The 13,010-nt window shown below is 38.9% G+C and overlaps 1 non-coding gene across 1 annotated transcript; it reads right to left on the minus strand.

Moving 5' to 3' along the window:
• Positions 1 to 4,013: 4,013 nt before the first annotated feature.
• LOC124529467 (U6 spliceosomal RNA) lies at positions 4,014 to 4,120 on the minus strand. The gene has a single exon (XR_006966363.1). It is a non-coding gene; the product is annotated as a U6 spliceosomal RNA (small nuclear RNA).
• Between the last annotated feature and the right edge of the window lie 8,890 nt (positions 4,121 to 13,010).

The following is a 13,010-nucleotide window of genomic DNA, read 5'->3' on the forward strand; positions in this document are numbered from 1 at the left end:
GATGAGGAGTTGCTTCTTATGGATGAGCAAAGAAAGCGGTTTCTTGAGATGGAATCTACTCCCGGTGAAGATGCCGGGAAGACCGTTGAAATGACAACAAAGGCTTTAGGATACTACATACGCTTAGTTGATAAAACAGCAAAGGTCGGCCTTGAGAGGATTGACTCCAATTTTGAAAGAAGTTCTACTGTGGGTAAAATCAAACAGCATCGCATGCTACAGAGAAAATGTTCATGAAAGGAAGAGTCAATCAATACAGCAAACTTCACTGTTGTCTCGTAACAAACTGCCACGGCCACCTCAGCCTTCAGCAACCACCACCCTGATCAGTCAGCAGCCATCAACATCGAGGCAAGACCCTCCACCAGCAGAAAGACTGACCTGCTGAAAGCTCAAATGATGGTCAGCATTTTTCAGCAATGAAATATTTTAATGAAGTTAAATATTTAATTTTAAATAATTTTATTTATTTATGTATTATTTTTTTTTAATGTTTATTTTTTTTTGAGAGAGAGAGAGACAGAGCGCAAGCAGGGGAGGGGCAGAGAGAGAGAGGGAGACGCAGAATCCGAAGCAGGCTCCAGGCTCTGAGCCGTCAGCACAGAGCCCGACACGGGGCTCGAACTCACAAACCGTGAGATCACGACCTGAGCCGAAGTCGGACGCTCCACTGACTGAGCCACCCAGTCACCCCTTAATTTTGAATAATTTTAATAAGATGTTTTAATTGTTTCTTTAGACCTTATGCTATTACGCACTTAATAGACTATATTTTAGTGTAAATATCCCTTTTATATGCACTGGGAAACCAAAAAATAAATTTGACTCACTTTATTGTAACACGCACTTCATTGCAGCAGTCTGGAACCAAACCTTCAATATCTCCGAGGTATGCATGTGTATAGATATGTGCATGAATATATATTATGAATATATGAATATACATTATGTTACGCTTATTTTCTTCTTACATATTTGGGATAACAAATATATATATATAATTTTTTTGATGTTTATTTACTTTTGACAGAGAGAGACAGAGCATGAGCGGGGGAGGGGCAGAGAGAGAGAGGGAGACACAGAATCTGAAGCAGGCTCCAGGCTTTGAGCACGGAGCCTGATGCGGGGCTCGAACTTACAGACTGCGAGATCATGACCTGAGCTGACATCGGATGCTCAACTGACTGAGCCACCCAGGCGCCCCTAATATATATACATATATGTATATATGTATATATTCTCTTTCTCTCTCTTTCTCTATAGATAGATATATATATATACAGTATCTCTCAATCCATCTATCTCTGGAATTTACTTGTAAATTTAACTGTGTGAATTAGAAATCTTTCCATGATGACAAGCATGGATAGATCTACTTCATTCCAATGGTTGTGTAATGCTCTCTATAGTATTAATGAACCATAATTTAATCATTGCTGATTGATGGGCATTTACCCTATTGACCTTTTGTTGGTGTTATTTCAAACAACACCACATCATTCTCTCTCTCTCTCTCTCTATATATATATATATATATTTAAATTTTTCTCTTGGCTTGGATACTGTGTGACTTACACCCTCTATATTGTCTTCACGATATCTTTGATCACCTCTTTTTTTTTTTTTTTCAACGTTTATTTATTTTTTTTTGGGACAGAGACACAGCATGAACGGGGGAGGGGCAGAGAGAGGGAGACACAGAATCGGAAACAGGCTCCAGGCTCTGAGCCATCAGCCCAGAGCCCGACGCGGGGCTCGAACTCACGGACCGCGAGATCGTGACCTGGCTGAAGTCGGACGCTTAACCGACTGCGCCACCCAGGCGCCCCAGATCACCTCTTTTATTTTCGTTGTGTCTTCTTACACAAATCACCTAAATGTGGGCTCTCCCTAAGGTTCTGTGGCTGCTTCTCTCATTTCTTCCTGTACATTTAATGATCATATCCATTTTCAAGTCTTTAATTAGCATTTCCATACATATAGTTCTCCAATTAGGTCTTGTGCTCCATTTAATTCTTAAAGGACTAGCTATGAATTTTCATATGCCCCTGGTCATTTCCATACGAATATGTCTCACAGGCTGCACGTCCGTAACTAGATTCTTTACATTCTCCCTTAAACTAATTTCTCTGTCAACATTGATTATGATTGGTTACTGATGAGAAGGAAGAAATGGCGTTACAATGAAGCAAAATTTCCAGAGGCTCCCAGCCAGATTAAACCAGCCCGGGCCTAAGTCATGCAGAAGAATGAAAATAAATTTGGTTTTATAATGATGATAAGGCAAAACCATAAAAATAACTCTTAAAAACAAGCATCAAAGTGAGAAAATAGCCAGTGTTGTGAGGCATCACAAATTATCTGTCAAAGACTTGTATTCTTTAAAAACTTATGGTGATTGGGATGCCTGGGTGGCTCAGTCGGTTAAGCATCCTAATTTGGCTCAGGTCATGATCTCGCGGTTCGAGCCCCGCATCAGGCTCTGTGCTGACAGCTCAGAGCCTGGAGCCTGCTTCAGATTCTGTGTCTCCCTCTCTCTGTCCTTCTCCTGCTTTTACTCTGTCTCTCTTTCTCTCAAAAATGAATAAACATTAAAAAAGAAAGAATTTTAAGAAATTATGGGGATCAGAATCCAACCATCAAAAGGCACCCAATTAGATCATCTTTGGTTAGGGTTCAAATCATCTTAAATGGTAGGAACAGGCACTGTGCTCCATACAGCTGGTCAATAATACAGATTCAGCTTAGTTTGTCTAACAACATAGTCTTTCTTCTCTGAGTTTTGTAATAATGTAAGAAGGGCTGATACTCATCTGTTAAGAACAGCAGTGATTACACCAAAGGTTAAAATTGACATACTTCCATTCAGGTGGGTAAATGTTCCAACTTTGTGATGTACCTCCTCAAGCCTCCTTTGTTCTTCTGCTGATCTCTCCTGATTTAGCTACTGAGCGGTTTATGCCTGGGGTAACAGGAGGGGTAGGAAGAAGGGGGAGTTTAGGAGCTTGCTCGAGTACTACAGGCATCCAGTTTTGATTTACGAATGACATTAGTTGTCAAAAAGTTTGAATATTGTCTGTCTAGAACCTGGAAAATTATCTTGAAAACGAGGAGAGGGGCGCCTGGGTGGCTCAGTCGGTTAAACATCTGACTTCAGCTCAGGTCATGATCTTGTGGTTCACAGGTTCAAGCCCCATGTCGGGCTCTGTGCTGACAGCTCAGAGCCTGGAGCCTGCTTCGTAGATTCTGTCTCCCTCTCTCTCTGCCCCTCCCCTGCTTGTACTCTCTCTCTCTCTCTCAAAAATAAATAAAACATTAAAAGAAAAAAAGAAAACAAGAATAAAGATAGAGATAATGAAGAAACAAACTTAAATTCAAGGTATGAGTACTTTTTAACCCATTTAAGTAGGAAGTTGTAATAATTATTGTGACCATTTGTGTGAACTGTTTGAAGCATTTAAATATATCCAATGTATTATTTGGGATTTCAATTCAATGTGAGAATTTTGATTAAGTTAATTTGAAATCATTACTGAAATGCTTGAAAATTTTTTTGTTACATCATTGGCTTTCATTGGTTGTATAATAATGTTTGTCTTAATAAAAGAATGTAATTAATAAACTCAGGAAACTAATATGCAAAGTACAAACAACAGGGATTGTTCCTGTCCAAGCAGGACTCTCCTTAAATATAAAAACTAATGCTATAAATGTGTACAACGACGCATGCCTGCTGTCCATCCGCAGGTTCCTTTTTCCATTTGGCAAATGTTTATTTCCACGTGTCAAGTAACAGACAATGGACCGTCGACTTTATCACTACCTGCCTCTTGTGCATTTTCATCTCCCTCTGACTCATCGGGTTGGAATTCTAGATGCTTAGTTAGCCACAGCACAGGGTTTGGGACAGTGGACCGCGCTTGCAAATTGCAAATCGGCAGGTGCCAAGGTAGATGGCCTTTTTTTTCTCCTTTCATGTCACACAGGTTTTGCACACATTTTATTTTATTTCTTTCAATATAAAAAGCTTCACGAATTTGCGTGTCATATTTGCACTGGGGCCATGCTAATCTTCTCTGTGCCGTGCCAATTTTAATGTATGTGCTGCTGAAGTGAGTACAGTTTTTTTTAATGTTTATTTATTTTTGAGAGACAGAGAGAGACAGAATGTGAGTGGGGGAAGGGCAGAGACAGAGGGACACACAGAATCCAAAGCAGTCTCCAGGGTCTGAGCTGTCAGCACAGAGCCTGATGCGGGACTTGAACTCACAGACTGTGAGATCATGACCTGAGCTGAAGTTGGACACTTAGCCAACTGAGCCACCCAGATGCCCCAGCACTATTTTATTATTATTATTTTTTTACTAAGCTCTATGCCCAATGTGGGGCTTGAACTCATGACACGATCAAGAGTCATGTGCTCTACTGAGTCAGCTGGGCACTCCTCACACGTGTTTTGAATTCAGACATTTCTCTGACAAACTATTTTATAGATTTAAATGTGTGCTTCAGGGGGAGCCTGGGTGGCTCAATCGGTTGAGCATCCGGCTTCGGCTCAGGTCATGATCTCGTGGTTTGTGAGTTCGAGCCCCACGACGGGCTCTGTGCTGACAGCTCGGAGCCTGGAGCCTGTTTCGGATTCTGTGTCTCCCTCTCTCTCTCTCTCTGCCCCTCCCGTGCTCACGCTCTAGCTCTCTGTCTCTCAAAAATAAATAAACATTAAAAAAAGTTTTTTTAAACATGTGTGCTTCAAATAAAAAAATGAGTTTGTTTGACGGCAACATGGGTTTTAAGCAAAAAGGATCTTTAGTTTCTCGTGGCCCTTCTTTTCTTTCAGTGAACTGAATCCTGGAGAGAAATGGGTACCTGTGAGGGGCAGACAAGCACAGTCAAGTTTGGAGCCAGAAGGACAGGTCGTTCCACTTCTGCTTCTCTCTGGCTCTATGAGCTTGGGCGATTCATCTCTTTTAGCTTTATAGGACTGTTATGAAGAGAACGTGGTATCAACACACACACACACACACACACACACAATAGCACAACCTAAGTGCTCAATAAGTATTAACTCTTACTTTACATACTCTACTGTGTGTTTCTTTTTTTAGTGTTTATTTATTTTTGAGAGAGAGACAGAGAGAGGAGAGTCTGAGAGAGAGGGAGAGAGAGACAATCCCAAGCAGACTCTGCACTGTTAGCATAGAGGCCAATGTGGGGCTTGAACCCTTGAACCGCACAGCAAGATCATGGACCTGAGCTGAAATCAAGAGTTGGCCACCTAACAGACTAAGCCAGCCAGGTACCACATCTGTTTTGTGTTTCTTGAATGCTCCAGGTTAAGGTTCTTTCTCTTCCATTCCTTCCAGGTAAAACATATTATTTCTCTGATTATTTAGATGTGTTCTTGACCTAATGTAAAGTTTCTAAAGAAATTAACCATTATAGTGTGTGAGATGTGAACTTTTAGTGAATTGTACGGGATCAGTCTCAATCCTACTTGTTTGAACAAACCCCACTTACCGTGAAAATCTCTATATGACAAAATAATTATAAAGCCCGTGGTATTAATTTATGTATTTTAACAAACAATGACTAAAACAACAATTCAAGATGACTAAAATACTTCAGCCGTTCTTAAGATTTGTATTATAATTATAATTAGTTACATATATATATAATTAAATCTGTATCATTGTTATACTTTTGAGGAAACTGCTAAGCTTTGTTTTACAGATATAAGACCGCCTTTTTGCCATATAACATTCAAAGAAGTCAGAAGCAAATGAATGAATACATTTGAAAAAATCTGTGTCCTGTGCCTTTTTAAATGCCAAATTTCACTGTGACAAAATTATATTTTACATTTCTTCAATGTATTTGGTAATTTCATAGAAATCATATACATTATATATATACAGGTTTATATACTCCTTTGTTATAACTTTTTTGTATTGGATATGAAGAAATTATGATTACAAACTCATTTCATCAACATTAGCCTCCAAAAATATTATTTTTATTTAAAAGACAGTAAATAATTCGCACCAAGGTGTGAAGAACTGGCTTTCAGGGGTTACTTGTTTATTGAAAGCAAATGTGGTCATTTGGAAAATCTCCGATTCCCAGGGAAATCTTTTTTTTTTTTTTAATTTTTTTTTCAACATTTATTTATTTTTGGGACAGAGAGAGACAGAGCATGAACGGGGGAGGGGCAGAGAGAGAGGGAGACACAGAATCGGAAACAGGCTCCGGGCTCTGAGCCGTCAGCCCAGAGCCCGACGCGGGGCTCGAACTCACGGACCGCGAGATCGTGACCTGGCTGAAATCGGACGCTTAACCGACTGCGCCACCCAGGCGCCCCTCCCAGGAAAATCTTTATACCAGGTAGGTTGAGCTCTTGACCTATGTCATCACATTTAATCCCTCTAGGAATGTTTCTAGGTAGCTATTATGGCCTCTTTTTACAGATATAAAACTAATACAGTGATTATCTGGCTAAGTTCAATCAAGACGCAGGGAGAAGCTGATGGAAGCCATCTTTTTCTGACTGATATTTCTCTCCTGCCTCACACTGCTGCCTAATGACCCATGTCTAACAAAACTATTTCTCGGTGCAGACACTTCTGAATGGCTTTCCTTGTTGGAGGAAATGGTGTTTTCTCTGAGATGGGTTCTTGAGGACTCACCTGTTCATAGTTGCTCAAACTATTTTAGGGACAGAATTTGGTGTCTTTGCAACATGTATATATACCTATACTGATCGCGTAGATCTGTGTATTACTTCTTATGTTCATACTTTCGCGAGTCTCAAAATTGAGAGACTCCTGTTCTCGGGGCACCTTTGTTTCCAAGCCATGGACTCAGAGCAAGCAAGCCTCCTTCTCCTTGGAACCGGCAGCAACTGCAGAAGCCAGGAACCCAGGGCTGATTCTTGACACCTCTTTCCCTCTTACCTTCCATGTGGAAGAATCCAGCATCACGTGCTATCAGCTTTATCTCCTAAAAATCAGTGGGATCCATCCACTTCCTCCACCTTCCAGTCAACATCAGGGTTCAAGCTAACACCACCACTCACCTTGATAACCATAACTGGATTTGTTCCAAGCGGTTTGCTCACGCCCTTTCTTGCCTCCCTGTATCTATTTTCATGACGCAGCCAGAGCGATCTTTGAAAACACAGATCTGATCAATTCATTTCTTTGTTTAAAACCCTTGCCTTTTCGGTGCCTTAAATTTCTTTTTTTCCTTTTATTTATTTTAGAAGGAGAACTGGGGAGAGGGGGAGAGGGAGAGAGAGAGAGAACTCCATGCTCAGCCCATGCGGGACTCTATTCCAGGACCCCGGGATCACGACCTGAGCCAAAATCGAGAGTTGGAGGCTCGGTGACTGAGTCACCCAGGAGCCAGTCATTGCTTCTGTTTTTATTTATTTGTAAACAAAGTTATTTATTTTTGAGAGAGTGCAAGAGGGGGAGGGGCAGAGGGAGGGAGGGACAGAGGATCCAAAACAGGCTCTGCGGTTTCAGCAGCGAGATCATGATCTGAGCGCGGACGTTGCACGTGCAACCAACTGGGCCACCCAGGTGCCCCCTCATTGCTTTTATAATAAAGGCCAATACTAGTGTTTGGTGGGGGGTAGATCCGAGAGTTGTACCTAGACTGATGTGGTGTTTCAAGTATGCACAGAAGTAGTAGCATCTTTCATGCCCTTTCTCGTGGCTTGCTATTATGAGAACTTACTGTGACCTCCGATGGAGACAAAAATGGTCTTTCTAGAGAATTTTCTGCACCGTGATATTAGTAATGGTGTGTCGTAAGTTCCCTTGGCAGGGCTAATGTGGTAGCTGGGAAGGTGCTGTGGTAGAAGGCTTAACGGGATGAGCTTTGGAGTCAGACTGCCAATATTGGAGACATGCCTCTCTGCTCCTTGTTACTGGAAAACTTACTTGATTCCTCTGGGCTTCAATTTCTCCATCTGGAAAGTCGAAGGAAGAGTCTGTTGTGAGGATTAAAAGGGATAACACAAGTGAAATCTGCTTTGCAGAGCACAGCACATAAAAAGAATTCAGCAACTCATGGCTGTTTGCATTAGGTTCTTTTGCATTTGGTTCTTTTTTTTTTTTTTTTTCCTAAACTGCCATTAGACCCATAAATGAGAGCGAAACAATATAAATGTAAGTATTTTTCTTCCATGTTGAGGTAGGTTTTAAGTGAGAAAGGGAAAATGGCCACAAATAACCAGAGAATCAAAATAATTTAAACAGATCACTGTGCTCACCTGTAGAAAAAACACTGATGACTTTGTAAAAAATAGAGTAAAACTCAAACCAGAAGAAACAAAAATCTAAAAGTTCTTAGAAGAACTTGGAAAATTGTCAAGACTTGCCAACACACTCCCTACCACAAAGGGAACAAGGCTAGATGGTTTGTTTTTTTTTTTTTTTATCATGGAATTCTATAATCTCTAAGGAACACATAGCTCCATTGTTACCTGAACAGTTTCAGAGGATAGAGAGAAAAGAAAGTTTCAAAATGATTTTTATGAATCAAATTTAATATTGATATCAAATTTTAAAAATTATGGTGTACCTGAACGTGTAATAGCCATTCACTATATCCGAAAACTTAAGTCCATTTTTATGCAAATCTTTGCTAACACCCAGCCAAAATATGAATAAAAAGAACTAAGCAGGATATGAACAGACAAATATGATATATATAAGTGTACTCATACACTTTTCTACGTATGAATACAATGATGTTTAATATTAGGAAATCTATTATATATTCATTCATATTTTATAATATATTCATTTTGTTAGTAGATCACAGAAAAAACCACATAGGCGTATCGGTACATGCTAAAGGTATTTGAAAAAATTTAACAACCACTCATTTAAAAAACCTTATTATTATATAATTAAATAGAAATATCTATAATGTGACAAAAACATATGGCGAAACACTAGACACATTCTCATTGAAGTCAAGGGCAAAAACCCTTCTATTATTTCTATTATTATTTATTATGGTTCTAGAAGTCTTAGCCAGGACAATTAAACAACAGAAAGAAATGAGTTAGTTAAACTGCATAGGAGAAGGACCATTTATAATTGTTTTCAGATGATAAAATTATATACCTGGATATTTGAAGAGAACCACTTGAAAAGCTATAGCAAAAATATAGGAACTAATAAAGACGGAAGTTTGTAAATTGACGTACTAAAATAACAATCTTCTTACTACACGTAACCACCAACTCGGAAATAAAAAGGATGAAAGGTTCCTTGTACAATAACAACAACAAAGGATTAAATACTTAGGAAAAAAATAGGGGTGCCTGGGTGGCTCAGTCAGTTAGACCTCAGACCTCAGCTCAGGTCAAGATCTCATAGTTCATGGGTTCAAGCCCCGCATCAGGCTCTGTGCTGACAACTCAGAGCCTGGAGTCTGCTTCAGATTCTGTCTCCCTCTCTCTCTGCCCCTCCCCCACTCATTCTCTTTCTCTCTCTCTCTCTCAAAAATAAACAAAGATTTAAAAAAATGAAAAAAATAAGTACTTAGGAAAAAATTTAAAAAGCTTTGTTTAATACTTAGTGATAGGAATTCTCTGTTGAGCATTTATGATTGCCAGATGCTGTTTTCAGCGCTCTGAAGGGAGCTTCTCATTTAATTCTTATTTCAACTCTCTGAGGCAAGTACTATTACTATTTGTGTTTTACGTGTGAGAAAATGGAGGCACAGAGTGTTTGTGTTACTCAAGATCTGAAAACTTGAGAGCCTATACTCCTAACCAGGAGAATATAATTCCTCCTGAGCAGTATAAAACTCCCCGAGAAACATTTTTAAGAAGTGGGAAAAAAATCCACTGTAAAAACATACATTGTTTTCAGTGTGAATACTTGCTATTTTGAAGACATCGACTTTCCCTATTTAATTAACAATTTAAGGTAACATCAACACAAGTACACAGAAGAGTTTTCAAAATTAGATAAGCTAGATCTTATATTGCCAAAAAAGATTAGTAATAAAGTAATAAAGGAGCAACGATGTCCTATATTAAAATATCATAAATTTATGTTAATTTAAATAATTGTGCATTGACACCTAAGTAAACATACACATTACTGGAATGATATAAAGTGCCCAGAAATCCAAATATAACTGAAAATTTAAATTCTGAAAAGAATGGTATTCAGATCAATAGAAAAATATATTTCTTAATACAAATGAGCTGTATCCTTATTTCACTGTTTGAACCCAAATCCATTCTAAAATTGTCTAAAGACTTAAAAGTGAAAAAATTAAAGCTATAAAACTACTAGAAGAAAAGTGAAGAATTTTTAAAACTATTTAACTTTAGTGTGTATTCATATGTGTGTGTGTGGGGGGGGAAGGGGTCTTTCCAAGCAAACATAAAACCTGAAAGCTATAAAAGGAAAGATTGATAAATGTGCTTATATACATATTTTAAATATAAACAAAATGAAAAGATAGATTTCAAATAGAAAAAAATATTTGGAAATATATGATGGACCGAGGGCTCATGTCGTTAATCTATTAAGAATTTTGCAAGCCAACAACTTACATATCAACATGGATGGAAGACATAAAATACTGACTTTCCATCATATAAAACTTGTAAACAAAAAGTCAGATACCACTATCCTCTGATAAACCGCCTTCATATTTATATCTTCCTAAATCTTTTCTATGAATACATTTTTTAGAAAAATGGAATTAGATTTTATAATAATCCCTTTTGACATCTTGCACATTATAAATATCTTTGGATATCATTAAATGTTCTTCTGCGACATAATTGAATGGCAAACTCATTTTTCATGTCATATATATTTGTTTCCAGTTTTTTGTTTTTGTGAATATTCCTTAAGCAAAATCTTTGTGCCCATCCCTAATTTATTCTGGTGAATAAATTCTCAGAAATAGAATTGCTAGGTAAAAGGGCATATGCATTTTAAAGTTTTTTAAATAATAATTTTGGACATTTTTAGATAGTTCTAATCTGTGCATTCTCAAGCAGTATTTAGAAGCAGCTTTCTCACCGGATTCTTGTTAAAATTGGGTATTACTATGTTAAGAAATATTAGCTAATTAGACCATTGGAAAAGGTATCTCATTATTGTTCTAATATTATATAAATGATTACTATTGAGATTAGATTTTATTACACATGGCTACTGAATTTTTTTGTGTGAGTTTAGGCATTCATTAAAAGAAAGGACTGTTGAGTTTCTTTGGCTAAAATAACTATCTGGATTAGAAAAAAATGATCCGATCATTTTAATTTCCATAGTTCTCAGAGTAGAGTAGGTATTCTTGCAATCAGTTTAGGAATAGTGTCACAAATAGTATCTTAACTGATGAACTCCTAAGTAGCTGCAATTAGTCAGGGAAACTACATATGCAAATTCACCAAGCCCTGGGGAAAGAAGAAAAACCTGATGAGTCATCACAGACTTTAGCCGGTTCTCCGGTATTCTTGCTGGTGGTAAAGTTTTATCTATTTGCTTCCTATACTTTCTCCTTAGGATTTCTTTACCTAATAAACCTGATAACTTAGAACTCTCTTTCACAGGAATTGGTTTCATTTCCAACAGTCTAGAGAAGACCTAAACAGCTCGGTGTTACATTGTCAGTTAAACCAAGGTGGAAGAGGGGGAGGGTAGAGTAGTGATAAATGAGCAGTCATTTCAATGTTTTCTTTCCAGCAGAAATCAGAGCCAGATTACACTTTATCTCGCCCTGACTTTTCGCAAGATAGATAGCTACGCAAAATTTTCAGGTTCAAATAGTCTCCATCAAAAGGGCTAAAACCCTCATCTTCTGGATGCACTGAACTTTCATCTTTTTAACTGAAGGGATCCGATTTCTTTTACTGAATAAGAAAGAATTTATTCAAATTATTCTCCCAGTCTTAGGTCTTTAACCAACATAAAGGCATACAATGAAGGAAATTAACATCACTGCTTGATGCAGATTTTTTTTTTAAAGAGATTGTCCAAGAAGTGTTATTTCAGATCCTGAAAGCAAAGTGATTAGGTTTACTTGTAACCAATAGTCCCCGTTTCCGTATTTTAGGTGTTTAGCCTTCGATCTTTGCACTACCTGATAATGTAGCATTGTCCTTAAAGCTGATGCAACAACAACAAAATCACCTTAAAAGCATATGCTGTTGAGAAACGCTTCCTTTTAATTGAATTTCACGTTAGAAATTTATCTATCTTTGTTGGTCGATATTTAGCACAGACGTCTTTGTTTTTTCAAGGACTTTAATGTAGAACTTTACGTATTAACGACAGAAGTAAATTCTAAGAAATACATTAAGTTCAGAAATGTAGGAAGTCGTATTGGACCGTGGCTTGTTCTTTTATCGTTAGGTGTAGCTGTAAAAGCAAGAGTTGTGGGTGGAATTGGTGACGCCAGGATCGAAGTTATCTTCAGTTAAGAACTACAATTACATGGTCCTATTCCATATTAAGCGGAATTGAATTTCAGGTTCAAATCATTTGTCAGTGCTCTGAAAGAAAGAAAGAAAGAAAAAGAAAGAAAGAAAAGAAAGAAAGAAACCCTAAAGACTTCTAAACGACCTCACTGATATATGACCCGGATGCTGCCAGACCAAACGATTTTTACCAGGATGGACCCTCCAGTGTGGGCTCGGGACTGGGTCACCTGCAGGGCAACCTCACCAGATCTCAGATTTGGTGACCTTCTCCGAACCTGGGGGGGAAGGTGCGGCTGGAGAGTGAGTGGAAATCTACCCCCCACCCCCACCCCCGCCCCTCGACTGGCCTGGAGGCGGCAGCCGGAACCTGGGAGCCCGGAGAGGGCACCTGGGCTGCCAAGGGGCCCGCAGCGCGTCTGCAGGTGGAGCCGCGCCTCTCCGCGGCCGCGCGCACCCTTCGGGTCGGGAGCAGGTGGGAGGGTCCTGCTTTCCGCCCCAGCACGGCCCGGGGTCAGGGGGACTGTCCTCTGTTGCACTGCCCAGT

This window comes from Lynx rufus, unplaced genomic scaffold (genome assembly GCF_022079265.1).
Source record: "Lynx rufus isolate CCGP_SWC_20201006 ecotype Redwood Valley unplaced genomic scaffold, mLynRuf1.p SCAF_6, whole genome shotgun sequence".
Lineage (NCBI taxonomy): Eukaryota > Metazoa > Chordata > Mammalia > Carnivora > Felidae > Lynx > Lynx rufus.